General features: G+C 37.4%; 1 long non-coding RNA gene across 2 annotated transcripts in view; it reads left to right on the top strand.

Moving 5' to 3' along the window:
* Positions 1–10,716: 10,716 nt before the first annotated feature.
* The window catches only part of LOC149133408 (uncharacterized), a 63,546-nt gene continuing 48,204 nt past the window's right edge, over positions 10,717–26,058 (top strand). For both annotated transcript variants that reach the window (XR_016243728.1, XR_016243729.1), the window contains exons 1-2: positions 10,717–10,745; positions 19,793–19,891. This is a non-coding gene — a long non-coding RNA (uncharacterized LOC149133408). The remainder of the gene's footprint in view (positions 10,746–19,792; positions 19,892–26,058) is intronic.

Below are 26,058 nucleotides of genomic sequence, written 5' to 3'. Positions count from 1 at the left end.
TCGTCGTCGTCGTCGTCTTTTCCTTCTACGTCTTCTTCTTCTTCTTCTTCTTCTTCTTCTTTATCTTCTTCTTCTTCTTCTTCTTCTTCTTCTTCTTATTATTATTATTATTATTATTATTATTATTATTATTATTATTATTATTTTTCTTCTTCTTCTTCTTCTTCGTCGTCGTCGTCGTCGTTGTCTTTTCCTTCTTCTTCGTCTTCTTCTTCGTCTTCTTCTGCTTCTTCTTCTTCTTTTTCTTCTTCATTCCACTTTGTTTTTCTTCTATCTCTTCATTCAATCTTTTTCATTCTTCTTTTTCTCCTTCATTCAATCTTTTTCATTCTTCTTCTTCTTCTTCTGGTGGTGGTGCTGCTGCTGCTTCTGCAGTATCCTCTTATCTTTGTTCCGTTATACTTTTTCCTCACACAATTCCCTATTTATATCAAGCACAACCCCTCACCGGTCCCAACCAGTGCTGTAAAAACGTATGCTCTTTCTTAACTGTTTTTTTTTTTTTTTTTTTGCTTTTAACATTTCTATTCTTTAACCTCTAACCTTTTAATCAGACACTACGATACCTCTTCCATCTGCCATTCTTCCTTTCATCCTTAACTATTTTTTCCTAACATTTACTCGTTCTATTCTACAGAATTATTTTTATTCTTCATTATCTCCATCTCCCATTTTACATCAATCAAATATTCAAGAATACGTACCGTTCCTTACACATCCTCATCCCTACCAGAATTGCACCCAATACTGCATCCTTCACCTGATTTCCGTTTGTATTTCTATCTTACTCCTCTACCTCATTCTCCCTTCCTCCTCCACCTTCTCCCCTAACCCTAGCCCTAGATAGATAGATAGATAGATAGATAGATAGATAGATAGATAGATAGATAGATAAATATATAGATAGAGAGAGAGAGAGAGAGAGAGAGAGAGAGAGAGAGAGATAGATAGATTATAAATTATTCCTATAATAATACTTTCTTATTCAATAACAGAATATGAAAATAACAACGAAAGTACATATGCGTTCGTGAATGTGTTCACTAATGTATGTGCATATATATACATATATATATATATATATATATATATATATATATATATATATATATATATATATATATATATATATCAACGTATGCATCTATGCACGCATGCGTGCATTGCAGATATTGGCGTGTCTATTTGTCTCTTAAGTTGTCAGTTAATCACTTACCACAAAAGCATGGCGAGATGATTTTTTTCTTTTACTTTCCTTCGTGTCTCGATAAATAAATATGCTGTTAAGTAACATTAGAATATAAGAATATAATTCTATCCAAATTCCTCGCAGAGGTATGATATCTAACATGCAATTGTAATAATTCAATGGTTTCGTGTTTAGATACGAAATGATAACTAAGCATATTTTAAAACTTTAAAATCTTTTGACATTCAGCAAAGTAGACTACACAAAAAACAACAAACATAAACAAAAAACAACAAACATAAGTATGTGTATTATATATTCTATATTTTACATATGTATATGTATATATTATTATATATATGTATATATTATATACAAACTTACTGCTAACAAAAGTCGGGATGCGTGGTGTTCGGTTATTCCATCAATAAAATATGCATTAAATGCTATAAAATGGACACGTGGGACAGACACAAGAACCTAATTCTTCATTAGTTATCGACCAAAAATTCCAGTACTCAGTTTCGTGCCTATATCGATAAGACTGGGAACTTCGTACAAGGCTTCGAGCTGGCAGAAATATTAGTACGCAGGGCGAAATGCTTACCAGTATTTCACCTGTCTTTACGTTCTGAGTTCAAATTCCGCCGAGGTCGACTTTTCTTTTCATCCTTTCGGCGTCGATAAGTTAGTACTAGTTGCGAACTGAGATCGTTCTAATCGACTGACAAAATTTCGGGCCTTCATCGTCACTGGACTATCATCGTAACTGGACTATCATCTCTTCGGACCCATGAAAGAAGTTTTGAGAGGCAAAAATTATTCCAGTGACGAGGAAGTGAAAACTGTAGTGAAGAAGTGGCTCAAAGAACAGTCAACAGAATTTTACAGGGTAGGGATACATGCTCTCATTCGAAGGTGGAACATTGCTATTGAGAGAAACGGTGACTATGTTGAGAAGTAGGGATGTGATCCACAGAGGACCAGCTTCATTTTGATGTATGATACATGTTCTTGTGTTGGTAATTATACTTGTCCTAAACAAAATGGCATTACTTTTTGACTCACCTTCGTATATATGTATTTAGTTTTGCTAATTCAGATAAGCAGATGCTTGTAACTTTCCACCTTACCCATTCCTGTATACATTTCTAGAGTAAGAAGATATTCTCCCCTACATAACACACATCTCCTTTTTTCCTGGTGCCAACCTATATCCAGATGTTCTTGGCTGCACTCCGCACCATTAAAACTGTAACTATTATTATTATGAACAAATTTGTTGGGGTTTTTTTTCAATATTTGGCTGTTCGCTTTTTCAATATTATTTAGTCATGTTTTTACTTTTCTGTTTGTCTTTTACATCTGAGAGTTTCTTTCAGGAGTGTAAACGTTGCTACCACGTTTGTGGGAAACTCCTCTTACCAACACCTTAGCAGATGTTGTTAACATTTGTTAAACTGCAAACAATTCAAGGTAAAAAGACATAAGGTTTCTCCGCCACCTCAGAACCAGGAAGACACACACGAAGGTATTCCTTACCTCTTTATGTAAAGAGTTCACAAAGAGAAAAAACAACTCAAAACAAACAAAAAAATTCATCCAATTTGTAGAGTAATTCCAACTGCTTTTTTGGAAGACACACTCTTGCAAAAGACGCGTCCAGTCAGCATAAATCATAGAAACGATAATAACAATCACTTCTATTATAGGCACAAGGCCTGAAATTTTATGGCCGGGGCATAGTCGATTATTTTGACCCCGAAAGGATGAAAGGCAAAGTTGACCTCGGCCGAATTTGAACTCAGAACATAAGAACGGACGAAATGCCACCAAGCATTCTATCTGGTGTGCTAACGATTCTGCTCGTTCACAACCTTAACAATAACGGTTTCGAATCTTGGTACAAGGCCAGCAATGTAGGGGTAGGAGTATGTCAATATCATCGACCCCAGTACTTGACTGGTACTTACCTTATTGACCCCGAAGGGATTAGAAGGAAAGTCGACCTTGGCAGAATTTGAATTCAGAATGTAAAAGATTGTAACAAAAATATCTAGAATCTTTTTTCTTTTTACCCCGCGTTTCACCTACTCAACTGTTCGTCACTTATAATAAAAACGGAATTCCATTTGCATGAATTTAAGGTAATCCACATGAGATAACATTAGAACTTTTATATGTAAAGAGACGTGACGCAAATAAACTTATTATTCGCTGTAAATTCTAAGAAATAATATCAAAACTGAAAAGAAAACCGTGTAAATAGTGAAAGAATTCTGTAAAAAAAAATAAAGAACAGAAGAAAGGAAACTGTTATGAAGTTAACGTAAAAAGAAAGTACTTCCATAAATCAAACAATGAGTATATCAGTAGCATTCAGAACGCACATATAAACAAGATGTCTAGACGATAATTGCTTTATATTCAGGTTGAGCATAAATATGATATGATTTTATGAAACAAAATGTGTTTATTACGACCGATGTTATTATATAGTCGACTTTGATTCAAAGCTTGTTAGATCAGTAGTAGCGAATTCTGAGATCACAACCCCAATTGGTAACACAGAATATTTCTTCAGGATTCTGTAAGACATTAAAAACTTTGATCGATACTTAAGTATTTTCTCTACGAAATATAACTAATGTTTTTGCAATACTTTTCACTGTCAACATTGCTTCTAGCTCTCTTGATTTTAATATAGATATTCGATAGGTATTCAAATAAATCAGGCAGTCACAATGGTACCTTTCTTGTATTCATTGCGTGCCAAATGAATTAATGAATAATACATCTATGTACATATGCGTGTAAGTCTTTATGTATGTGTACATGTATTTGTGCGTATGTATATATTTACATAAATATATATGTATTTATGTAGCATATGCGTGTGTGTGTGTGCGAGTACATATATATTCAAGCACGTATACCTACCTACCTACCTACATACATACATACATACATACATACATACATACATACAGACATACATAGTCTGTTATAATTTGCTATACTTACAAACGAAAGTAGAAGACTTTTACACAAAAATACTACAATTTATGAAATAAAAAAAATAACAAGAATTTTAATAAATTTTTTGGAGCATTGGTTGCCAAGTTTTGAGATCTAGAGCAGCTGTCGGGTTAAAAAAATACAGAAATAGCTGCAGCTTTTGTCTTTTAAATACTTGTTAGATATACCCACAAAGAAAAGTTCAGCTGGAGTCTATCTAGTAAGGTCTTGGCGGTCATTCAGTAAATGTTTCTTGAAGTCATATTGGTTTAACTTTTTGGTTAAGCTATTCAACTCAAATATACAACAGGAATGTAACCCACATCTTTCGTTATATTCTCGTGGGAGATGCCTGCTGCACGAAACATGCAGTTCATTGATGACTTCGTTGATTTGAGATGTTGCCTCATGTGACTAAATTATGGTTCATTTACTTATTTCAGTGATTGAACGGCAGCCATCCTAGAACACAGTTTTAAAGGGTTTAGTCGATCAAATCGAACCAACTACCTAATTTCTTTTTTTACCTTTAGTTCTTAGTGTAACGATACATTTCTTCCGAGCCGCTATGTCACGAGGATGTAAACAAAGCGACCGGTTGTTAAGCGGCGGCAGAAGAAACACGAAGAGCCGCGCACAACCACATCCACACATACACGCACATACATACATACATACATACATACATATATACAAAACGCACGTACATGTATATACAGGACGCTTTCTTACAGTTTCCAACTGCCAAATTCACTCACAACTTATTGATCTGCTCGGGGCTATTGTAGACGTGACATGCGCAAGGTTCCGTGCTGTAGGACCGAACTCGAAACCACTTGGCTGCAAAGCAATCTTCTAGCAGTTGTTATTTAAGCATAAATTGTGACGTAGATATTTCTGCCTTTACGGTGTATAATTGCGAATTAGTCACCCATATTATAAATACACACACATACGTATATATATGCACACACATACACACATATATATACGCACACACACATACATACATATATATATTTATATATACACACACACATGTACACACACACACACACACCCACACACACACGCACACACACACACATATATATATATATATATACACGCACACACACATGTGTTCATTATTAGTGTCTTAGAAAGTTATAAGAGAAATTATCTTAAGGAATTTGGAATGACTTTCTACTTGTTTCAGGAATCTATAGTCAATACTCATTAAAGCAACTTGGATCTCCGAACATTACTGTGCTGAATTAGGAAAGTAGCCATTAAATGATTCTACATTATGACAAGTTGCAGTTTAAGCTAAACATTTCGAAGTTTCACCGTCACTGACAAGTCAAATCGTATCAAAATTAACGATTTGAACTCAGAACGTAAGCAAACGTAAGAAATACTGCAAAGCATTTTGTCCGATGTTCTAATGATTGTGCCAGTTGGCTGCCTATCTTTGGCTAAAACATACAATCATACAAAAGATTATTACGAGAAAAGCATTTACATTCTCACGTTGAATTGAGGTCGGTGAGCACATTAGCCTTCATTTCAAGTTTATGCGAGACCCGGGATAAAGTGCGGTAAATTTAAAGCTTTCAGAATACACCACGAAGATATCTGAGAAATATTCAATTAAACCAGTACCAGAGATGTCTTGGGTGTTCTTTATTACGTTAGCTAACAAATTGAATATTCTCTTCGTCCTAGTTGACGAAAATGACTTCCTTCACTGACATTCGGCTATTTCACTGCGCACGCGCTGCCTCCACGAGAGAAACTGCTATGTTATTTATTAAAGTTGTTATTTTTACCTCTTTTCATTGATATACATATAATCCGGCGCATTCCATCTGTAATCATCCCTTATATTTAGAAAGATGTGGGTCTATGCCGTTTAGGAAAATAATGTTGTGAAAAGAGGGAATTTTGGCAGCTTTTTCTTCTAGATTATAGGACAACCTACTGGCGTTTTCTTGTGATCATAACGCTTGTTTTCAGCTAATCAGCCTTAAATTAATGGTGAAATTGAGGTTCGCAACCATGATTATTACTGAGATGGTGACAAGTTTCGAACCGAAAACATTTTGCTCGATAGACTGACATCATAGTTACACTGTTAACTTCGACCCTACGCAACCTACAGCTTCCACAACTTGTTTTCCTTTAGAGAAGTAAATGAAGAAATAAGCATAATCTCTTAGATAGACTAGAACAGTGCTACTTAAATTGACGGTCCGTGGACCGGTGCCGGTCTGCGAAACCATCAGCTGCCGGAACGCGGCGAGTTTCCGGATAAGAAAGAAACATTATAAAATGCTTATAAAATGTTTATGTAATATTGTATTATTTGTTTATAAAATAAGTAAAAGATTTTTAAAATTGTCAGCTTTTATTATATTAATGTTACTAAGAAATATTACCGGTCCCTGGCACAATTGAAAAATAAAACTGCCGGTACGCCACATCAGATACTTTGAGAAGCATCGGACAAGAATACTGTGTCTCCATTTCAAACGAAGTTCGTCAAATGTCGGTAAGCATGGCTTCCGTTAGGAGTGAGAAGTCTAACGATTCTGGTTCTCGCTGTTTAAGTGAGAGTGGAAAAATGTAAAGGTGATGTTTGCCGAGAGAATGCAGTGAAAAAGAGATGGCGCTCGAAAAATGGATTAGAAGTGTAGGGCCCACGCATGCTTTCTTCCTTTTCCTCTGATTTCGGACCACTCTATATATTTTCCATATATTCCAGAGACACGTCTCTTTCACTTTGTATTTTATTCACTAGATTTTTTTTTTTTTACTTCTTTCAGTTATTAAGATGCGGCCATGCTGGGCCACCTCCTAGAAGAATTTTAGTATAATTTTTTTAAAAACTTAGTGCACATTCTATTCGTCACTTTTGTCAAACTGCTAAGTTATGGGAACGTAAGTACACCAGCACCGGTTGTCAAGCGGTCTTGAGGCAAGCACACACACGCACACACACACACACATATATATATATATATATATATATATATATATATATATATATATATATGACGGGCTTCTCTCAGTTTCCTTCTGCCAAATCCAGTCACAAGGCATCGGTCGGTCCGAGGCTATAGTAAAAGACACTTGCCCATGGTGCCACGCAGTGGGACTGAACCCGGAACCATGTGGTTGGGAAGCCAACTTTTTACAACGGAGACACGCATATGTGTGTATGCATTTGTATATATATATATATATATATATATATATATATATATATATATATGAAATATGAATGCATAAATGTATGTGTGTCTGTTGGGTGTGTGTGTGTGTGTGTGTGTGTGTGTGTGTGTGTGTGTGTGTGTTGCCTTTATTGTATTTGGAGCCAGAGAAATAAACGACAGTTAATAAGCCCTGTAGAATATTACAGCTGCGTCAAAAGCTACAAAAATAGAACTACACTTAGCACATTCTTAAACAGTAAATGGCCAGAGAGAATGACAAGAAGAAGAAGAAGAACAACAACAACAATCCTACCAACAAAATTAAAAGTATCAACTACAAATAGAAGCCGTATAATTAAATATTAGTGAAGAAGCATTAGTGAGACCAAGAATAAAGAAATACATTTAAACTTGCACACACACACAATTATATACGTAGATACATACATATATGTATGTATATATCTATGTATGTATATATGTATCTATGTATATATATATATATATATATAAACATATATATATATATATATATATGCATGTATGTATGTATTTACTGGTGTGTTTATTATTAGAGTTATAGAAAGTTATAAGAGAAATTATCTTTTGGATTTTGCAACGGTTACGTGCTCTTTCGGAAATCTATGATGGAAACATAATGAAGTAACTGGGACCTTCCAGCGATTTTGTGCTCAATTAGAAAATTTAATATAAAGAAACCATTGAATTAACCTATATTGTATCATACTGCAGGCAAGTCATGTAATGTACGAATTTCTTTGCTGACAAGCCAAGTCGTAAGTCGTATTTTCAATGCCCGTCTCATTAGGGCCTCTAACTTCTCGAAGAATGCGTTTCAGTTCTTGAAGTGAAGAAATACTTCACTTCGTTTATATGCTAGGTACCTCAAGGCGGCGAGCTGACAGAAACGTTAGCACGCCGGGCGAAATGCTTAGCGGTGTTTCGTCTATCGTTACGTTCTGAGTTCAAATTCCGCCGAGGTTGACATTACCTTTCATCCTTTCGGGGTCGATTAAATAGGTACTAGTTACGCACTGGCGTCGATATAATCGACTTAATCTCTTTGTTTGTCCCCTCTATGTTTAGCCCCTTCTGGGCAATAAAGAAATAAGAAACGTTAGCACGCCGGGCGGAATGCTTAGCGGTATTTCGTCTGTCGTTACGCTCTGAGTTCAAATTTCGCTGAGGTCGAATTTGGCTTTTATCCTTTCGTGATCGATTAAAATTAAGTACCAGTTGCGTACTGTGGTCGATCTGATCGACTGGTCCCTTCCCAAAAAATTTAGGCCATGTGCCTAGAGTAGAAATAAATATATACTGGGTACCTTATCTACACTTTGAAATTTGAACCTGTAACGCCTGGAGCTCAATTCCACTGGATAAAATGTTCATAGAAGTGTTCGGTGGATTACTTCACCGTGACTAGTATAGAATCAAACTAGCTTTGACTGCCGCCGCCATCAACTATCACATGCAATATCTTGTTTGTCCTCTATCTACACTTCTCCCCTTTCCCTCTACCCCGACACAATAATTCTAACTTAACTTGCATCGCCGAAAGAAATATATATATATTTAATACTTACTCACACATGGCCTTATGCCAAAATTTAAAACCAATATTTACTGACACAGACTGATAAATAGATAGATAGATAGATAGGCGGACAGATAGACAGACAAACAGACAGGTAGGTAGGTAAATAGATAGATAGATAGATAGATACACGCACTCATATACATACAGAACACACACATATACACACACACACTTCCTCACGTATATATATTATAATGTTTATTTTAATGTAATAAAAACAATTTTACATTAAACTGAAGAATTACTCAATTCATTTGGTAGAGTACAAATTATTATTTTTTAACAAGAATAGTGTTGATAGTGACTTTGAAGTTTCGGCCGGCTAAACCATCATCGAGCAGTTCAATGATGCCTTAGCTGGCCAAAACTTTGAAGTCACTGTTAATACAATTCTTGCTGGTGTTTATGCATTTCATTGATATACATTGCTGAAAAATACAGGCGTACATGCATGTAAGCACCCTCCCCCCAACATACACACACACGCACATTCGCACACACACACACATAAACCTACATACATCCATGCACACACGCGTGTACATACATACATACATATATACATGCACATACTGGTTTCTGTCGACATTAAACTAGGACTCGAATAAGTAACAAACTTTAGTCTGTCCTTTGCCCATGGTACATTCGTGAGATATTTGACACTTCAACATGGTTTGACGCGAATTTGCGTATTTTGATGAAATTTATGTGCTTGAGATAGCTCTGAAAATGGAGAGCCGAAACGAACTTTATCGATACCTCACATTTTCTTCTATTTAAAAAACGGACAGAAACCGCCGGAAATCTGCAGGAAGATATGTGTTCTGTACGAAAAGGAGACTGTTATGGAACCTCTGTGTCGGAAGTGATTCTCCAGATTTTGATCGAGAAATTTTTCCGTTCAAGATGCACCACTCATTGGTTGATTGAGATTACCAGCGACAAAATTAAAGAGCTAGTCAACACCAACTCCAACCTGGATGATCGTAGATATTCTCCCATTATTCAAATCGATTGTTGAAAACCATCTACATCAATTTGCTTACGTCAGCAGGGCCCCACCTCATTTGAATGAGGCTATCCTCATCCAAATGATTTCCATCTGCGATTCGTAGCAGAAACGTGAAGAAAAGAATCCTTTTTTAATAGAACAGTGATAGGGAGCGAAAAATGGACCGTCTACAGCAATGTGACGCGCTAACGGTGATGGAGGAAGTGCGGTGAATCATCACTAACAACCTCCAAAGCAGGGCTTTACGCGAAGAAGATTATGCTTTTATTTTGATGAGATTGTAAGGATGTCTTTCACAAGCTTTTTCTCACAGACAGGACCATTAACTCGGAAGTGTATTGTAACCAGCTAGACAAATTAAGCGCAGCGATCCACCAGAACCGACCAGTACTTATTAATGGTAAGGACATTGCCTTTCATTACGATAATGCCAGACGGCACACTTCTTTGCAGACGCAGTCGAATTACACACACACTATGTAACGGGTACGTGTGGAATGCTCAGTCACTTGCACGTTAATTTCACGTGCAGGCTATTCCAGGGATCGTTTAAACAGAAACCCTCTGTTGCGTGGAAATAGAACACCCCTATTGGTTGGTTCCTAGTGGACGGTTCCACAATATAAATGGACATGCGCAGAGAGTATAGGTACCGAGTAAAGAAATCAGTCATTGGAGCCTGGGAGTCGTGTGTTAGTCTTCAGAGTGGTGAGTTGTGAAAATTGATTTTGAAATTGTTGATATTGTCGTTGGATTTGTTGATTGAACTGTTGTTGAGTTTGTTTTTTCTGCCCACTGTTGGTAATGGGAGCCGGCAGCTGTGCAGCGGTGGCGAGCGGTTGCCCGGCGCCCAACATTTTGCAGCTGGGGCCCGGCGCCCAACATTTTGCAGCTGGGGCCCGGCGCCCAACATTTTGCAGCTGGGGCCCGGCGCCCAACATTTTGCAGCTGGGGCCCGGCGCCCAACATTTTGCAGCTGGGGCCCGGCGCCCAACATTTTGCAGCTGGGGCCCGGCGCCCAACATTTTGCAGCTGGGGCCCGGCGCCCAACATTTTGCAGCTGGGGCCCGGCGCCCAACATTTTGCAGCTGGGGCCCGGCGCCCAACATTTTGCAGCTGGGGCCCGGCGCCCAACATTTTGCAGCTGGGGCCCGGCGCCCAACATTTTGCAGCTGGGGCAAATTGAGACGGAGGGAAAAGATTTTAAGGGGTATAATGGACTAGGGAGATTGCCTCCGCTTGACACCACTAGCCGACGTGTTGCAGGGGGGCAGAGGGAGAAAGAGTGGTATACCGAACATTTAACATGGAAGCGAAGAAGATTGAGGAGGCGGAGGTCGAAGAAGTTGAGAAGTGTTTGCAAGAGATTGGAGAAGTTTCAACATTTTGCTCGAGAGGAGGGAAATGCGGCACGGTGGAGGTGCGCTTCGTTAACGAGGGAGAGGCAGGGGGCACGCCACGAGGCCTTCGAGATCAACGAGGGTGTCCCCAGAGATTGATGAAGCATGGCTGGTGGCGGCCAACATCTGCAACTTCGAGGAGGAGGTGGATATAATAGAGGCGGAGAGGTCGAAGGAGATCAGCCGGAGTTATAGTCTCGAAGCGTTTATACGCATAACCCTGCCAGGTCTACATAAGATGGCTGAGGAGTTGGTGCTCCCCGATGCGACCCGACTGAAAGTCGTGGTGGAGGGGAGACCGCCAATATGCTATAACTGCAGAGAAAGGGGACACATGCATGCAAGATGTCCCCAGAAACAGGGGAAGATGGACGTAGTAGAAGCAATGGTGGTAGAAGCGGGGAAGGAAAAGGAGGAGGAATCTGCGACAGATTGGAAAAGAACGAGAGTTGCGTCTCCGCCAAAAAGTCCAAAGAAAAGAAACGCGGAGACAAAGAAACAAGTTACTATGGAAAAAGAGTGTGGAGATTCGAACGCAGGAACCAGAGCCAACAACAAGCAGGAGGAAGAAAACTGAAGAGGAAAGAGCGAGAGAGAAGAAGTATGATGAGTAGAGGGAGAGAGTGAGGAGGAGAGAGGAATATGTAGCACAAACAAGACAAATTGCTGGACGAAATAGAAGAACAGTGTTAGGATACAATAAGGATGTAGAGATAGAAAAAAAAACTAGCAAAAATGAAAAATCTAATACGAGTCAAACTGAATGATGAGATGTTCGAACCCGACGAAGGAGCGGTTTTATTGGAGGAAGAGAGAAAGGAAAGACTGATGGAGTTATTCGGAACCAGAATTAGACCTACCGGGATATATATACAATATGAAAGTTTATCCAATGTAATGGAACTAGAGAACCTCATGGAATACATAACAGACAAAAAAGACTGATAATTAATGTATAATGAGCTCTGCGGGGCTCATAAGCCATTACATCTTTTCATTGTGAAATATTTCATCTCGTATTTCATCATTCATTTTATATACCCCACGTTTTGTGTTGTCTATCCCTGTAGTGTCCCCCTCTATGTTACGGCCGTAGTGCCGAATAAAGAAGGGAGTCCTTGGAGCTATGTAAAGCCGAGAGTTGCGCATTGTCGAGGGTTATTACCTGTGTCTTGTGCAGACGATTTGCGAGGATCTTGTTATTATCCCGTTATATCGTACGTTGAACGTGCGATACAACACCCTCGTGGCTTTAACCGACGGGGTGTTGGTTTATTTGTGCTGGTACCATGTTTTGAATTAAAATCCTGCCGAAATCAAGTTTACCTTTCATCTCTCCGAGTCGGTACACCAAACCTTTTATCGACTTACTATTCCCCACATTTGAGGTCGTTGTAAGTATGTTAAATAGAACAGTGGATGAATTCTAAATGGAATATTCTAGAAAACTACACTGATGGGCTGTGTGGTAAGGATTACAGCACCAGAAAAATAATTTTATAACTATATTTAAAATATGTCAAAGATACAAACTGAAATTCGAAAGTGTAGTCTTGATAATTATACGTAATTATACATAATTGCAAATGAAGTATCGAGCATATTTCTGTGATTTACATTATATATGTTTATAGGATGTGTGTGTGTGTGTGTGTGTGTGTGTGTGTTCTATTTTTTAATTATTATAAATATTATACTGAGGAGGGAGCCGCTTTCCAACAAAGATACCAGGCTCTATCTTTGAGTTGTAGTTAACAAATTCACATTTGGAACTTGAGAAAAGTCTTGCATATTTTTACTGTTTCACTCATAGATTGCAATTTCAGACATGTTAAGTAATATTGTGGAGAAAATTATGGTAAAATAATGTTTTTTGACATAATCCTCCGCCGAAAATAGTACGAATACTCGTACAGATTTTAAAATGTGAAGACTTTCTCTAAAGTTATCATCCTGCTAGAAATAGCAGCAGCCAAATCTCTTTCAAAGTGGCCAAATTCACCATGATGAAAATAAGATCGTGTTTAAGAAGATTGCTTCTTGAAAAGTCATGTAAATAAATACAAATATTGTTCAATATATGTACTGAGATACCGAATTTGAAATTAATATTTCTAAAATACTTTTTGGTCAAAAAATATTAAAAGATAATTTTAATGAGTCGTTCATTTAAAAACGGCCCAATGTAACATTTACTTAAAAAAAGAACTGAAAATGGTGGCAGACATAATAACCTTCCAATTCTTTCAAAGACTATTTGTATTTGAACTGAATATAATTTGTATTGTATTAACCGTTGCATTTCAGATAGAGAGACATTTTAAATTTACAATTTCACCATTCTGTTGTCATCAACGCGCTGGGTATTCAAGTGGTTGTAGCAAACAAGATCAAAAATTTTTAAAAAAAGGAAAAGAAAAGGTAATGATTAGCATCGAAAATATTTTGTTCGATAAAATGAACCCAAGTTACGCCTTGTCACATGAATAATTCTCGCAAGCCATGATGCTTCGTCGGACGCCGAAATAAGATATATGTTATGCAAAACAATACATAAATTCAGTAAAACTAAAAGAAAGAAGCGGAAGCGCAAAAAGACTCCGATTCCCAGCTGGGGTCGAAACATTTATTGCCATTTCAAGTTCATATTATAGTTGATTAATCTCTTATTGTTTTTGTATGCTAATTATTTTAAAAACAAAAATCATTTCAACTATTGTCAAAACCCAAGAGATACATCTTGTAGTCCATTTTATGCATAAATTTATATTGGATTTACTTGAACAAGATCGGTTTCTTAGAAACTAAAGATATAAGAGCAACATTTAAACGTAAGTTACTAAGTACTACCGCACTCTCTGTTATAAGCAACTGTGTATGCTGAGATATATCGTTACACGTTTAAGTGTTGCGGTTTGACCAACAGTTCTTTTCTCAGCATCTTGGATTGAGGAACGAAACGACGAGCTTCGCTGTTTATACATATATCTATATTCACTTATTTCTTCTTCCCGATCTGTTGAAGGAGTCTAGAGTTATTTTTGAAAATACTAACATGACCGAACCAATCGTAACTCGTTTACATAAAGGTGCGAGGTTAACGGCTGGAAGTTATTTATCTTTCCTCACTTTGGGTTCCTCAACTCTTATCGGAGTCTAGAGGTGCCTTCCGTATATCTGGAAGGTCTTGGAATTTAAAATCTACCGCAGTCTAGTCTTTTCTAAGTTTCACCATGTCAAATTCTCCTAGATATAAAGATCGTAAGACAGGATGAAAGAAAAAGAAATCGATCCAAGCACTAGACTAATAATCTAATTATCGATCCAGATAGAATGAAGGGTGAAGATGATCTCAATGGGATTTGAACTCAGAGCACAGACGACCGGACTAAATGCTGCTTGACATTCTATCTCACGTTCTAAAAATATGATTAATTTTCTGCCTATTCGACATTATTTCTTAAGTATCGGCACGTTATGAGCTGTTATTATATTCATATACATTATTATAATATACATTTTTTTATCATACCATTGAGTCATATACAGACTATTCAATAAAGCAATGAATTTAAGACGGCGAGCTGGCAGAACCGTTTTCTCGTCGGGTGAAATGCTTAGAGGTCTTTCTTTACGTTCATCATTTCGGGGTCGATAGATTAAGTACCAGTTGTATACTGGTTTCGATCTAATCGACTGCCCCTTCCCCCGCCACGCCCCAAAAGTTTCAGGCCTTGTGCCAAGAGTAGAAAAGAATAAAGCAGCGAATTTAGGTCTCGTTGTTAGACCCCTTTCAGATCACACTGATCGAATTCTGTATATATGTGTGTGTGTATGTGTGCGAGTGTGTGTGTGCGAGTGTGTGCCTGTTTGCGTGTGTGTAAATGCTACATTGGTTTTGTTATGTAAAAGCTAGTTTTAGAATGAAAATTTCAAATGCTTAAGAATTATTTTCTGCCTACAAACTCAATTATAGTAGATTGCATTTGGCTATGTGTCCTTTACTCAGAAGACAAACCTGGAAAATTTTTCCAGTGTTACTCCGAGCTACAATTTGACATTGAAAGACACTGCTTACAAACCATTATCACATGCATACACGCACATATATAGGAGCAGATGTGGATGTGTGGTAAGAGTGGATTTGGTAGAAGATAACTGAGAGAATCCCGTCGTATGTGTGTGTGTGTGTGTGTATGTGTTTGTGCTTGTGATTGTCTCCCATCAACACTTGACGACCGGTGTCGGTGTGTTTATGTCACCGTAACTTACCGATCCGGCAAAATGCCGGATAGAATAAATACCGGGCTTTACTAAATAAGTAGCGCGGTCGATTCTTTCGACTAAAAATACTTCAAGGCGATGCCCCAGCATGGCCGCAATCGAAACACGAAGGCGAGCAACTTGAAACTTCGAAGTCACTGTCAACTTTCCCTGTTAAAATTTGTTTGTGTGTGGATGAGCGCGCACCTGTGTGAGTGTGTATGTATGTATGCATGCATGCATGCATGTATGTATGTGTGTGTTTATGTATGTATGTGCCTATGTGTGCTTGCATGCATGTATGTATGCATACATGAATGTATGTATATATATATGATATTTTCAATATCTATACATGTAGAATATGTTTCTTGTAACATTCGATTTTTAACTGTACACAATCTAAACTAAAAACACTCCCCCCTGAATACCGATATATATATATATATATATACAATGTAACCTCGTGGGCATCGGTGCCGATTTTTTTTTTCTTCCTCCGTTTTTCCATTCTTTGAACCTTCCTTGTTTCCGACGAAGGGCTCCGCCCGAAACGTCATACTCTCTCTCTCTTTCCTTTCCCGAGCGTCTAATAACACTATCCGTATCACGTCCTCACGTTGTTGTTTTTTGTTATTGTTTTTTGTCTTTTTTTGAACTTATATATAAATAATTCCAACGAATGCAATATCAATATGTGGCTATAACATCAACACCAGCAACATCGATGTTATCAACCGACAAAGCAGCAGTAACAACCAGGATCAGAAAATGAGGCCGACACAGTCTAAAAACAAAGAAGATGGATTTATGAAGGTCATAGTTCAAACAATCTGTAAGAAATTCATTCAAAAATATGAAATGAAATACCCAGAATAAAATGTGAAACCAAAACAGTTATGTTTCAGTATATGTTTCAAAGAAGGTTTGTTCACCTAAATATAGATACCATGGATTTCTATGCCAGGTCAATGAACCAGGTTAGCGATAAGACGCCGGTTAGAATGCCTTGCGGTAATCGTTTTGGCTCTTCGCCTTCCGAGTTCAAACATCGCCGAGGTAAATTTTGCCATTCATCCTTTTGGAGGCAATGAACAAATTACCAGTCCTTTAGTGAGAATAGTTCTTCTTTCCTCTCTTTCTGCCTGTATTTCTTTTTCAGTAACAAAATTTGCTGTAGTTAGACTTAGAGCTTGGTGAGTGATAGATTCCGCCAGATCTCAAAATGCCCGAAATACGCCGTATATCTCACTGCTACTCCTATGTTTCGTTCACATTTGAATGACCAAAACAAGAGTGCTCAGCTCAGTGTTTGTGTACGTGGAATATTTTGCCCATGATTCGAACACTTTTTTCCCCTTCATATTACATGTCACACCACACGTAATAATATTATCAATCTTTATTTTATACTTTCTTCAAAGTTCTTCACCAACTCTACTCTCGTTAAGATAAAGAAAATTTTGGTATTAGGCTTAGCTTAGACTTGGCAGGAGGTATCTGATAACGACAACTACAAGATGATAAACCGTAGCCAATCATGTACACGTAATACATACATATGTATATATATATAATGTGTGTGTGCGTGTGTATATATCAACGTGGCTTTATCAGAAAGCTCTTCGTATTTTCGTTACGCTGAGAAAATCTCCACTCAAGCTGCCTCGTAACGAGATAATAGCCTTGAATTTATTTCGCAATGAATCACCTTCTGCTTAAATTATAACTATATCTGGTCTGTGACATGTTGAAGGTTGTTCTATCGTAATAGCTGATAAACAGAACATTTGTATGTACAGGTAAATGCACACACGCACGCAAAAACAAACAATACACACGCACACAGAAGCAAACAGCGCACGCACACATACACACACACACACGTGTATGTTTGCGTGAATGTGTGACTAAATGGAGTGTGCATGTCATGTAACTGATCACATGTAGACATAAGTGTACTAAAGTGGATGTGTATAAATATATATATTATATATACTATATATATATATATACACGTATATAGATATATGCATAATATAAATATATAAATTCTATTCACCGATGCGGTGTTCTATTCACCAATGCTTTCGACATTTACGTATTTCGACATTTACGCATATATATATATGCATGAAAGTATGTGTGTATATACAACTGCCCGTTCCACCAAACACACACCACACACACATGCATATGTTCATATGTGTATGCGTGTGTTTGTGTGTGTGTGGGTGGGTGTATTTGTGTGTGTTTGGACATAGCAAGCGAAAGAAGGGACTTATGACTTGTGAGACAATAGAATTCGAAATCTGAAAACTGTCTCCGTCTTCAGAAGAATTCATTTGAGTTCAATAACAGCGTGGTTTGAATAATCAAACGCTTAGGGCCTTCGTCTGAAATTGAAGCACAAAAAAAAAAGAAAGAATTGCTGAGTCTTCGACTGCGGGCAGCTTTCAACGGATTGCTGCTTTTTGTCCATTCAGTAATGTCACTAATCATTGAACTATCAGCCCCTGATGGAGTCGAGAAGGCACTGTGCCTCTTTGCACGAAAGTATTTATTCTACTTTGTAATCTACGATTTGTAAATTCTCAACGTTTTTCTCAGATTCTACTGTTTCATTGTAATATTCAATAGATTCCTGCTGAAGTTTTCCGACACCTAAGTATAGAATTCTCCTGTCATACGCTTAATATTGTGGGTCTTGTTCTTACTGTTTGACCCAATATCAGCTTCGACGAGTGTTCTACTGCGAAAGGCGTTCCAGCTATGATTGTCTCATATTTTTACGAGTAGGTGCTGAAAATTTCCTGGCTTCACCTTTCCGATTTCTTTCAGTGGGCTTAGAAAAACTGAAGGACCGCTGCAATAAGTGTGTGGCTGTGTGGTAAGTCGGAGTGGCTGTGTGGTAAGTAGCTTGCCTACCAACTACATGGTTCCGGGTTCAGTCCCACTGCGTGGCACCTTGAGCAAGTGTCTTCTACTATAGCCTCAGACCGACCAAAGCCTTGTGTGTGAATTTGTTAGACGGAAACTGAAAGAAGCCCGTCGTATATATATATATATATATATATATATATATATATGTGTGTATGTATGTATGTGTGTTTGTCCTCCCACCATCGCTTGAGAACCGATGCTCGTGTGTTTACGTCCCCGTAACTTAGCGGTTCGGCAAAAAGAGGCCGATAGAATAAGTATTCGGCTTACAAAGAATAAGTCGTGGGGTCAATTTGCTCGACTAAAGGCGGTGCTCCAGCATGGCCACAGTCAAATGATTGAAACAAGTAAAAGAGAAAATCTGAGAAGCGAATATGTTGAATAAAATCATAATTGACTGATATTCCTGTATTTTGTTTTAGCCGAAGCCAGGAAGTTCTCAGCACTCCCTCGTATTTATGAGTGATTCTAATATCCAATATTCTCTGTTTTAAGAGGCAATATGAATTCAGGATACTTAGCTGCCAGTTCTGGCTAATCAAGCGATCTTTATTAGTTTTACTAACCCTATGCAATAAGCGTCTTTATGCAGAATGCGTTCGTTTGTGAACTGTTCCTAGCTCAATTCTTGTCTGTAGCAAACTAATTATCTGTAGCGATCTAATTATCATATTTCTGTTGAAATATGCTTTTATTAATTTAAAGTAGTTTCACTTGCATACCCCAGTATATATATATATATATATATATATATATATATATATATATATATATATATATATATGCGTGTGTGTATGTGTGTTTGTGGGTGTGTAAGAAAAGACAGACCGACAACAGCGCAAAGAATGTATGCATTTTTATGGAAAGTTGCGTATACAGTTACATGGTATAATCAAATCTTATCTTTACTGCTGTTTCAGATAAATGATGACTAATGCTACAAACATGCATATTATCCAATGAAGTTCAAATTCTATGAGTGTTTATGCTCCTACAATATTGCTGGACTTCATAACGTAATATGAATGGCTATAGCACACATCACCAATTATCCGAAACGGGTATAAATATGACTTGATTACATGATGTAATTGTGCACACAACTTTAAATACATTTCTTACGTTGCAATTTCTTGTCTGTCTTTCCAGCTTCCATGCCCGCTCGACAAAAGGCTTTCTACATCCATACTACCTAGCTCTGATGAAGAATTTGGAATTTAGTCTTTGGATTTCTCTTAATACTACCAGGTCACTATCTTTACCACAATTTAGCATTTTATAACGCATTGTATATATATTGATATAGACAGCTGTGTGCAATGTTTTACTAAAAAGGAAAATTATAACTGTCACTGAATAAAACTAGGTTGTTAGAAAACCGATATTGACTACAGCATTAGAGCTTTTCAGCTCTTATTTCTAGCAAAGCACATTATTGTATACATATGACAGGGACCGTAATCGCCCGAAAATATGTACGTATGTATGCGCGTGCTCGTGTGTTAGCTTTTGTTACGTCAGATACTGAAATGGGCTAATAAATAAATAAAAAACTTTCTTCATATTCATCCTTTAAACGTTATAAGGTTAAAAAGGAAATGAACCATTGAATAGTGTATACGTATTTATTATTATTTATTATGCGCCCTTTTAAAGCCTATCCAGGCTCATGGGCCCAGTTTTCCGGTTTCTATGGCGTACGCGTTCCCCCCAGCTGGACGGGACGCCAGTCTATCGCAGCGTTACTCAAGAAACAGGAAGAAAGAGTGAGAGAATGTTGGAGCAAAAGAGTACAACAGGGGTCACCACCACCTCCTGCCGGAGCCACGTAGAGCTTTTAGGTGTTTTCGCTCAATAAACACACACAACGCCCGGCCTGGGAATCGAAACCGCGATCCTCCGACCACGATTCCGCTGCCCTAACCACTGGGTCATTGTGCCTCCACAATGTAGATTTAGGTACAGTATATTTGAAAAAGAATGGGATAGTCGTGGCTGAAATACCTTTGACCGGCGGCTAAGCAATCATTAGGAAATTACCAATAAAATTCTGATAAATTATGAGATTCTATTTGTCGCATATAAACAAATATTTCTCTCTCTCTGTTTTCTGTCTCTCTCTTTCCCTCTCTTTCTCTTTCTTTTTTCTCATCCCCATATACATTTAGATTATTAATAAATATAATAGAGAAGTTTATCACATCCATTCTCTGTTTCATATTTTGAAACTCAGCATGACTTGATAAACTCATTATTAATTGTATTCTGTAGGTCAATGAAGCGTAGGATAAGCACATTTCGTTTTACCTAAATTCAAAATCCGTAACGAAAGCAACAACTAGAAAGGCGGAATCATTAGGCGCTCTCTTGATTTTTGCTAGAAATAACAGTCAAATCTCATTCAAATTTCATTCAAATCTTACAACAGTCATCACCTCATTTCAAATGACAGAGAAGGACACATGAGATGATGTAGTGCTAGATGTATCTGCAATGATATGGAGCACAGGGCTATTGGATCAATAATTACCAAGAGCTATGTAACCACCACAACAGCAACAACTAGAGGGGAGGAATAGAATTATGAATTACGGTAAAATTTGCAACAGGAATATAGTTTGGTGATTTTACTGAACCAAGATCGAATTTTCTGATAGAAGACTATATTTCTATATTTCTTCCTACTCTGCGGTCTGCACTCAAATTATTCCGAGATAAACTTAGCTGTTCATTCGTTAGAAATCGATAAGCAAAGCACCAATCTTGGGTGGTGGATTGGCAAAAATGCAGAATACATTGCAATATTTGTTCCAACTTTGCTTTCCAAGTTCAAATCCTGCAGTGGCCTGCTTCAGAGATAGATTCAATCGTTTCCAATTTAATAATAGCACACTGAACTGCACTAAAAGCATTGAATGAAGTCCATTCTATTGCAAGCATTCAGGACAGGCTTCCAGTTTTAGAAAACCTTCCTCGTTTTTCCCCCACCAATCTCCGAGGTTTTGTTATAGACACCGCCTTCTTTCCTGGCTAAAAGATTAAAAATCAAAGTAAAAGAAAGTGATTAAACCGTCAAACGTATACGGACTTTGAGCAACAAATAATACTTCACCGTTAGACACACATTTGCTATGAAGCTATAATTGTCATCTGTCAAACGTGATGTTCCTCATATTTTCTTCAGTATACCACTTTCTCGAGACATATATAGATACAACCATACACTAATATATTATCAATTCTATTTTGGTCAACTCGGCATCGTCTCATTCAGTTAAAATGTATAACTGTTAATCTGACTAAAATAGTTTTCACTCTGATTTATATAATCATGCTTCATAGAACTTCTGTTCCATTTTGATAAAATCTGTCTATTAACTAATTGCTTCTAACATGTTTTGACAACCGCTTTCTGTATTTTTCTTGTATATATCACGTTTCATCAATACCCTGATGACGTAATTTGAACGCTGCCTCTTCTTCTGTATTTAATCTATAGTTCATAGCTTACAAATTATGCACTGTGCCCACACAGTTAGCACACATACGTATGCGTGCATACGTATGTGTGTATGTGTGTTATAAATGCAATATATATATGTATATATATATATACACACACATATACATATATATATATATATACACACACATACATATATATATATATATATATATATATATATAAATTATTTATATAGATAGGGTGATAAATTGCGAAGTTTTTCTGGAGAACATTATTTTTCTTTGGTTGGGTCGTTGATGACCTCTTTCTAGCATATTGGATGTCCACCTAGTGGTCATCCCTTATACACGTATTATATATATATATATATATATATATATATATATATATATATATATACATATATATATATATGTGTATATGTGTGTGTGTGAGAGAGAGAGAGAGGGAGCTTAATTTACGGGGTTCCTGCCTGTTCTTCAAACAAGAAACGAAACTAGACAAAGTGACAGGCAACACTGATGCGAAAGATACCAGCTCAGAGACGCATATTACTATCCAAGGCAACTGAAGGACCATATTCAGTACAATGGTAGTAGCATTACCCGCTGGACCTTTTTAGCACAGTGTGAACAGATTGTAAGAGCAGACGGCATTAAAAAAGTATATGTGGTCGAAAGAGTTTCGTATAAACTTGAAAATCTTAATTCTCCTCCGAATCACAAGGTCATTCTGAAGTTGTGCCCCTTCGTTGGTGCAAACCCAAAAGCAATGAGATCACAGTGAGGTTCAGGACAGAAACCTCAGCTGTTACACTCATAAATTGGGGTCACTTAATATCTTTCTTTCCTCAAGAACTAGAGAAGAACAGGCAGTCGCAGTAGCAGAGATATAAACAGCAAAAGCGGTCCCGCCGGTTAATGTTCCAACAGCTCAGTCAACCGAATTGGCCAATGCAGAAAATGTTTCAGTAACTCTAGATTAATTCTCTAGTTTTTACGTTTCTCTAATTTAATATGCTCGGTTTTAGTTAATTTGAATATTCTTATAGCAATGTTGGTACACTTATCTACTCTTTCAATCATTCTTATCTTGACTGAGATTATGAACTATTTTATTTCCCGTTGTATATTATGCCTAGTCCTCCATCTCGATGGTTAATAGTTTGTCTGTAACATCTATAACCTTTGGTGGTTTCGTTCAAAATATTTTTAATGTAGTCAGAACTAAGCAAAAGAATACGAAAGTTCTGTGTTTCGCTGGAAGATGCTGCTTCTTATAGGAAAAGGGCTGATTTTGATTACCTTTTCTTTCTCTAATAAAATCTAAGCCTCAAAGGCATGGTATCTTAAATTGAGGCTAGCAGACCAGTACATTATGTCAATTGTTCTCTATGGAGCAGAATCTTTAACAATGCACACAGCTATGTTGAAAAAGATAGAAGCCTTAGGAATGTAGATCTTTTGCAGATTTGGCAGGATAAGCTGGAAACACAGGGTAATAAATGATGCAGTTCAAGAAAATCTGAAAGTCAAATGTCGCCTATTTTCGAGAGTCAAATCCACAAAGCTTTCCTATTTTGGACCTGCAATGCACATGTCACTACCCGAGACCATACTGATAGGAAGTGTCGAAGGGAAGAGAGCCATGGGTCATCAAAGACGTCTGTGGAGTGACGACATCAAAGAATGGATGGGAAACAAATGTTTGGACGATTGCATGCATGCAGCACAACACAGAGGTAACTGGAGAATCTTGACAAGAGAGACCTGGACAAAGGGAGATTCTTGGCCAGAGAGATTTGGACCTGGCTGACGATTGATGATGACCTTATAGCGGTATTGCTGTTTTACACTTTGACATACTCTGCTTTATGTATTCTGTTAACATTAAGGCTGCTTTATTTATGTTGTGTGTCTCCGGAATACATACGTATGGACTATTATAAAATATTTTACATTCATCATTCTTTAGGTCCTTTCATTTTGCTGTTTCCTACTATAACTCCGACAACCACTAGCTACTCATTACAGCCGTAAATCCGTTTCATGTAGGCCTCTTTCTCTTCCAGTAATATACCATTGGTCTCTAAAGCTGAAAGCGTTTTATATATTGTTAGCAATCAAGTTATAGCGCTATAGTTTTAGGGTTCCCTGGTATTTTTGTTTTAAGGAGTTAATGTTGCCCATCTTTGTTTGAGTAAATTAATATTGTTTTTCCCCTGTGGCAGCCAATCAGATGTTGATTCTGGTCTGATTACTAGAGCATTGTATGCCGCCATCATATAGCCTTGGGAACTGTTCAGATGGCGATAATAATAAAGAGGAGGAGGAGAAGGTTGTGGAGGAGCAGGACGAGGAAGAGGAGGCGGAGGAGCCGCAGGAGGGTAGTGGTAGTGACGATGATGATGATGATGATGATGAGCTTTGTGGCTGTTTTTGTTTCTGCTGTTTACTGTTGACACACGCATTTACAGAGCTCCGTTGAAAACAGAATTTCTCAGTCCCATATCACTACACACACACACACACACACACACACACACACACACACACACACACACACACACCTTTACTACTTCGTGTTTCCTCCCTTCTCCCCCGCCATATTGAATTGCGATCCAATAATTTTTTCATAATTATTCTTTCACAGTGGTAATTATTGAAACAATTTATGAAATTGATTTTTTCATATTAATTGCAATCAAATGAAAAAAAGAAGTCCTTATTTCAATTGATCGTAAAATTTCCATATGATTTAATGTTCAAATATGTTGTTATGAAAGCCAAAAGCGCTTTATTGAATATCATCAAAAGCAACAGACAGCAATAATGAAATCCTCATAACGCGAAACTTCCATCTGATTTAATACCCACTTGAGACTACAAGCAGAGATACTAAACTACAAAACCGAATGACAACATCGAACTTATTCATGCTCGAAGGTCACGACCCCCGCAAATGTCGAGACGCCCTTGATTTTATGGCGGAAGACACATTCATCAAAATATGTTGTTGAAGGGAGCCAAAATCACTTACTGAATGACATGTGCAATAATTTCGTTATATTTGACAACGTGTTTGGGATCCACCCACATATGAAATCTTTTGAAGTCTCGAACGGTTTCGTGCTATCATGACTGTCTTTATTTTGCCTTATTTTGTTTGATCGTTAATTTGACCAGCTTCCATTTTAACCAGACAGCTAATATTTTTGCAGTTAAACAGAAATGGCTGAACAATTGAAGAAAGGCAATTTATCTGTTAAAGGTCCATGAATTTGTCGCTCATGTCATCATGAATATTAGAGAAATGTTCTGATATAATTTGTATCATCATATTTACTAAAATGTGTGAAACAAAAGAGAGGTTGTTTCTGAAAACATGAACTTTCTAAATAACCAGTCTGCTTTGAATGCAACCATTTTAGTTTTGCAGACGCCAAACTTTTTCTGGTCGACTTGAAGTTATTTAATGCATTTATTTATGAAAATCTTCAGCGAGATATGAAGTCAAAGTCCTGTCGTTGAATCATGTGAACTGAGATCTCATTGATCTTTACCAAAGAACACTAGAACATCACATTGAGCAATAAACCTTTCAAACAGTTTCCTTTCGATAGCCATCATACAATGATACGGAGAAACAATCTCACGTTATTCATTCATATTCTTACAGAACTATTCGTAAGACGTTACTGCGTACGGATAGGTTTTTATCAGATTTATCATTTTTATTACCTTTTTCATCAATTTCTCTAACCTAGAACTTACGCTAGTAACTGCCAGACTCTCTCTCTCTCTCTCTCTCTCTCTCTCTCTCTCTCTCTCTCTCTCTCTCTCTCTCTCTCTTTGTGTGCGTATGAGCGCGCGTATGCGGTTGAATGTAATACTGTGAGCGGTGATTTTATCAGGAGTATCGTCTTTCAGAAGTTCCAGTTCTCACTTGC

Source organism: Octopus bimaculoides, chromosome 11, assembly GCF_046866305.1.
Source record: "Octopus bimaculoides isolate indiv1 chromosome 11, ASM4686630v1, whole genome shotgun sequence".
Classification (NCBI taxonomy): domain Eukaryota; kingdom Metazoa; phylum Mollusca; class Cephalopoda; order Octopoda; family Octopodidae; genus Octopus; species Octopus bimaculoides.
Note: the sequence above shows the minus strand (reverse complement) of the source record. Positions and strands in the feature narration are given on the sequence as shown.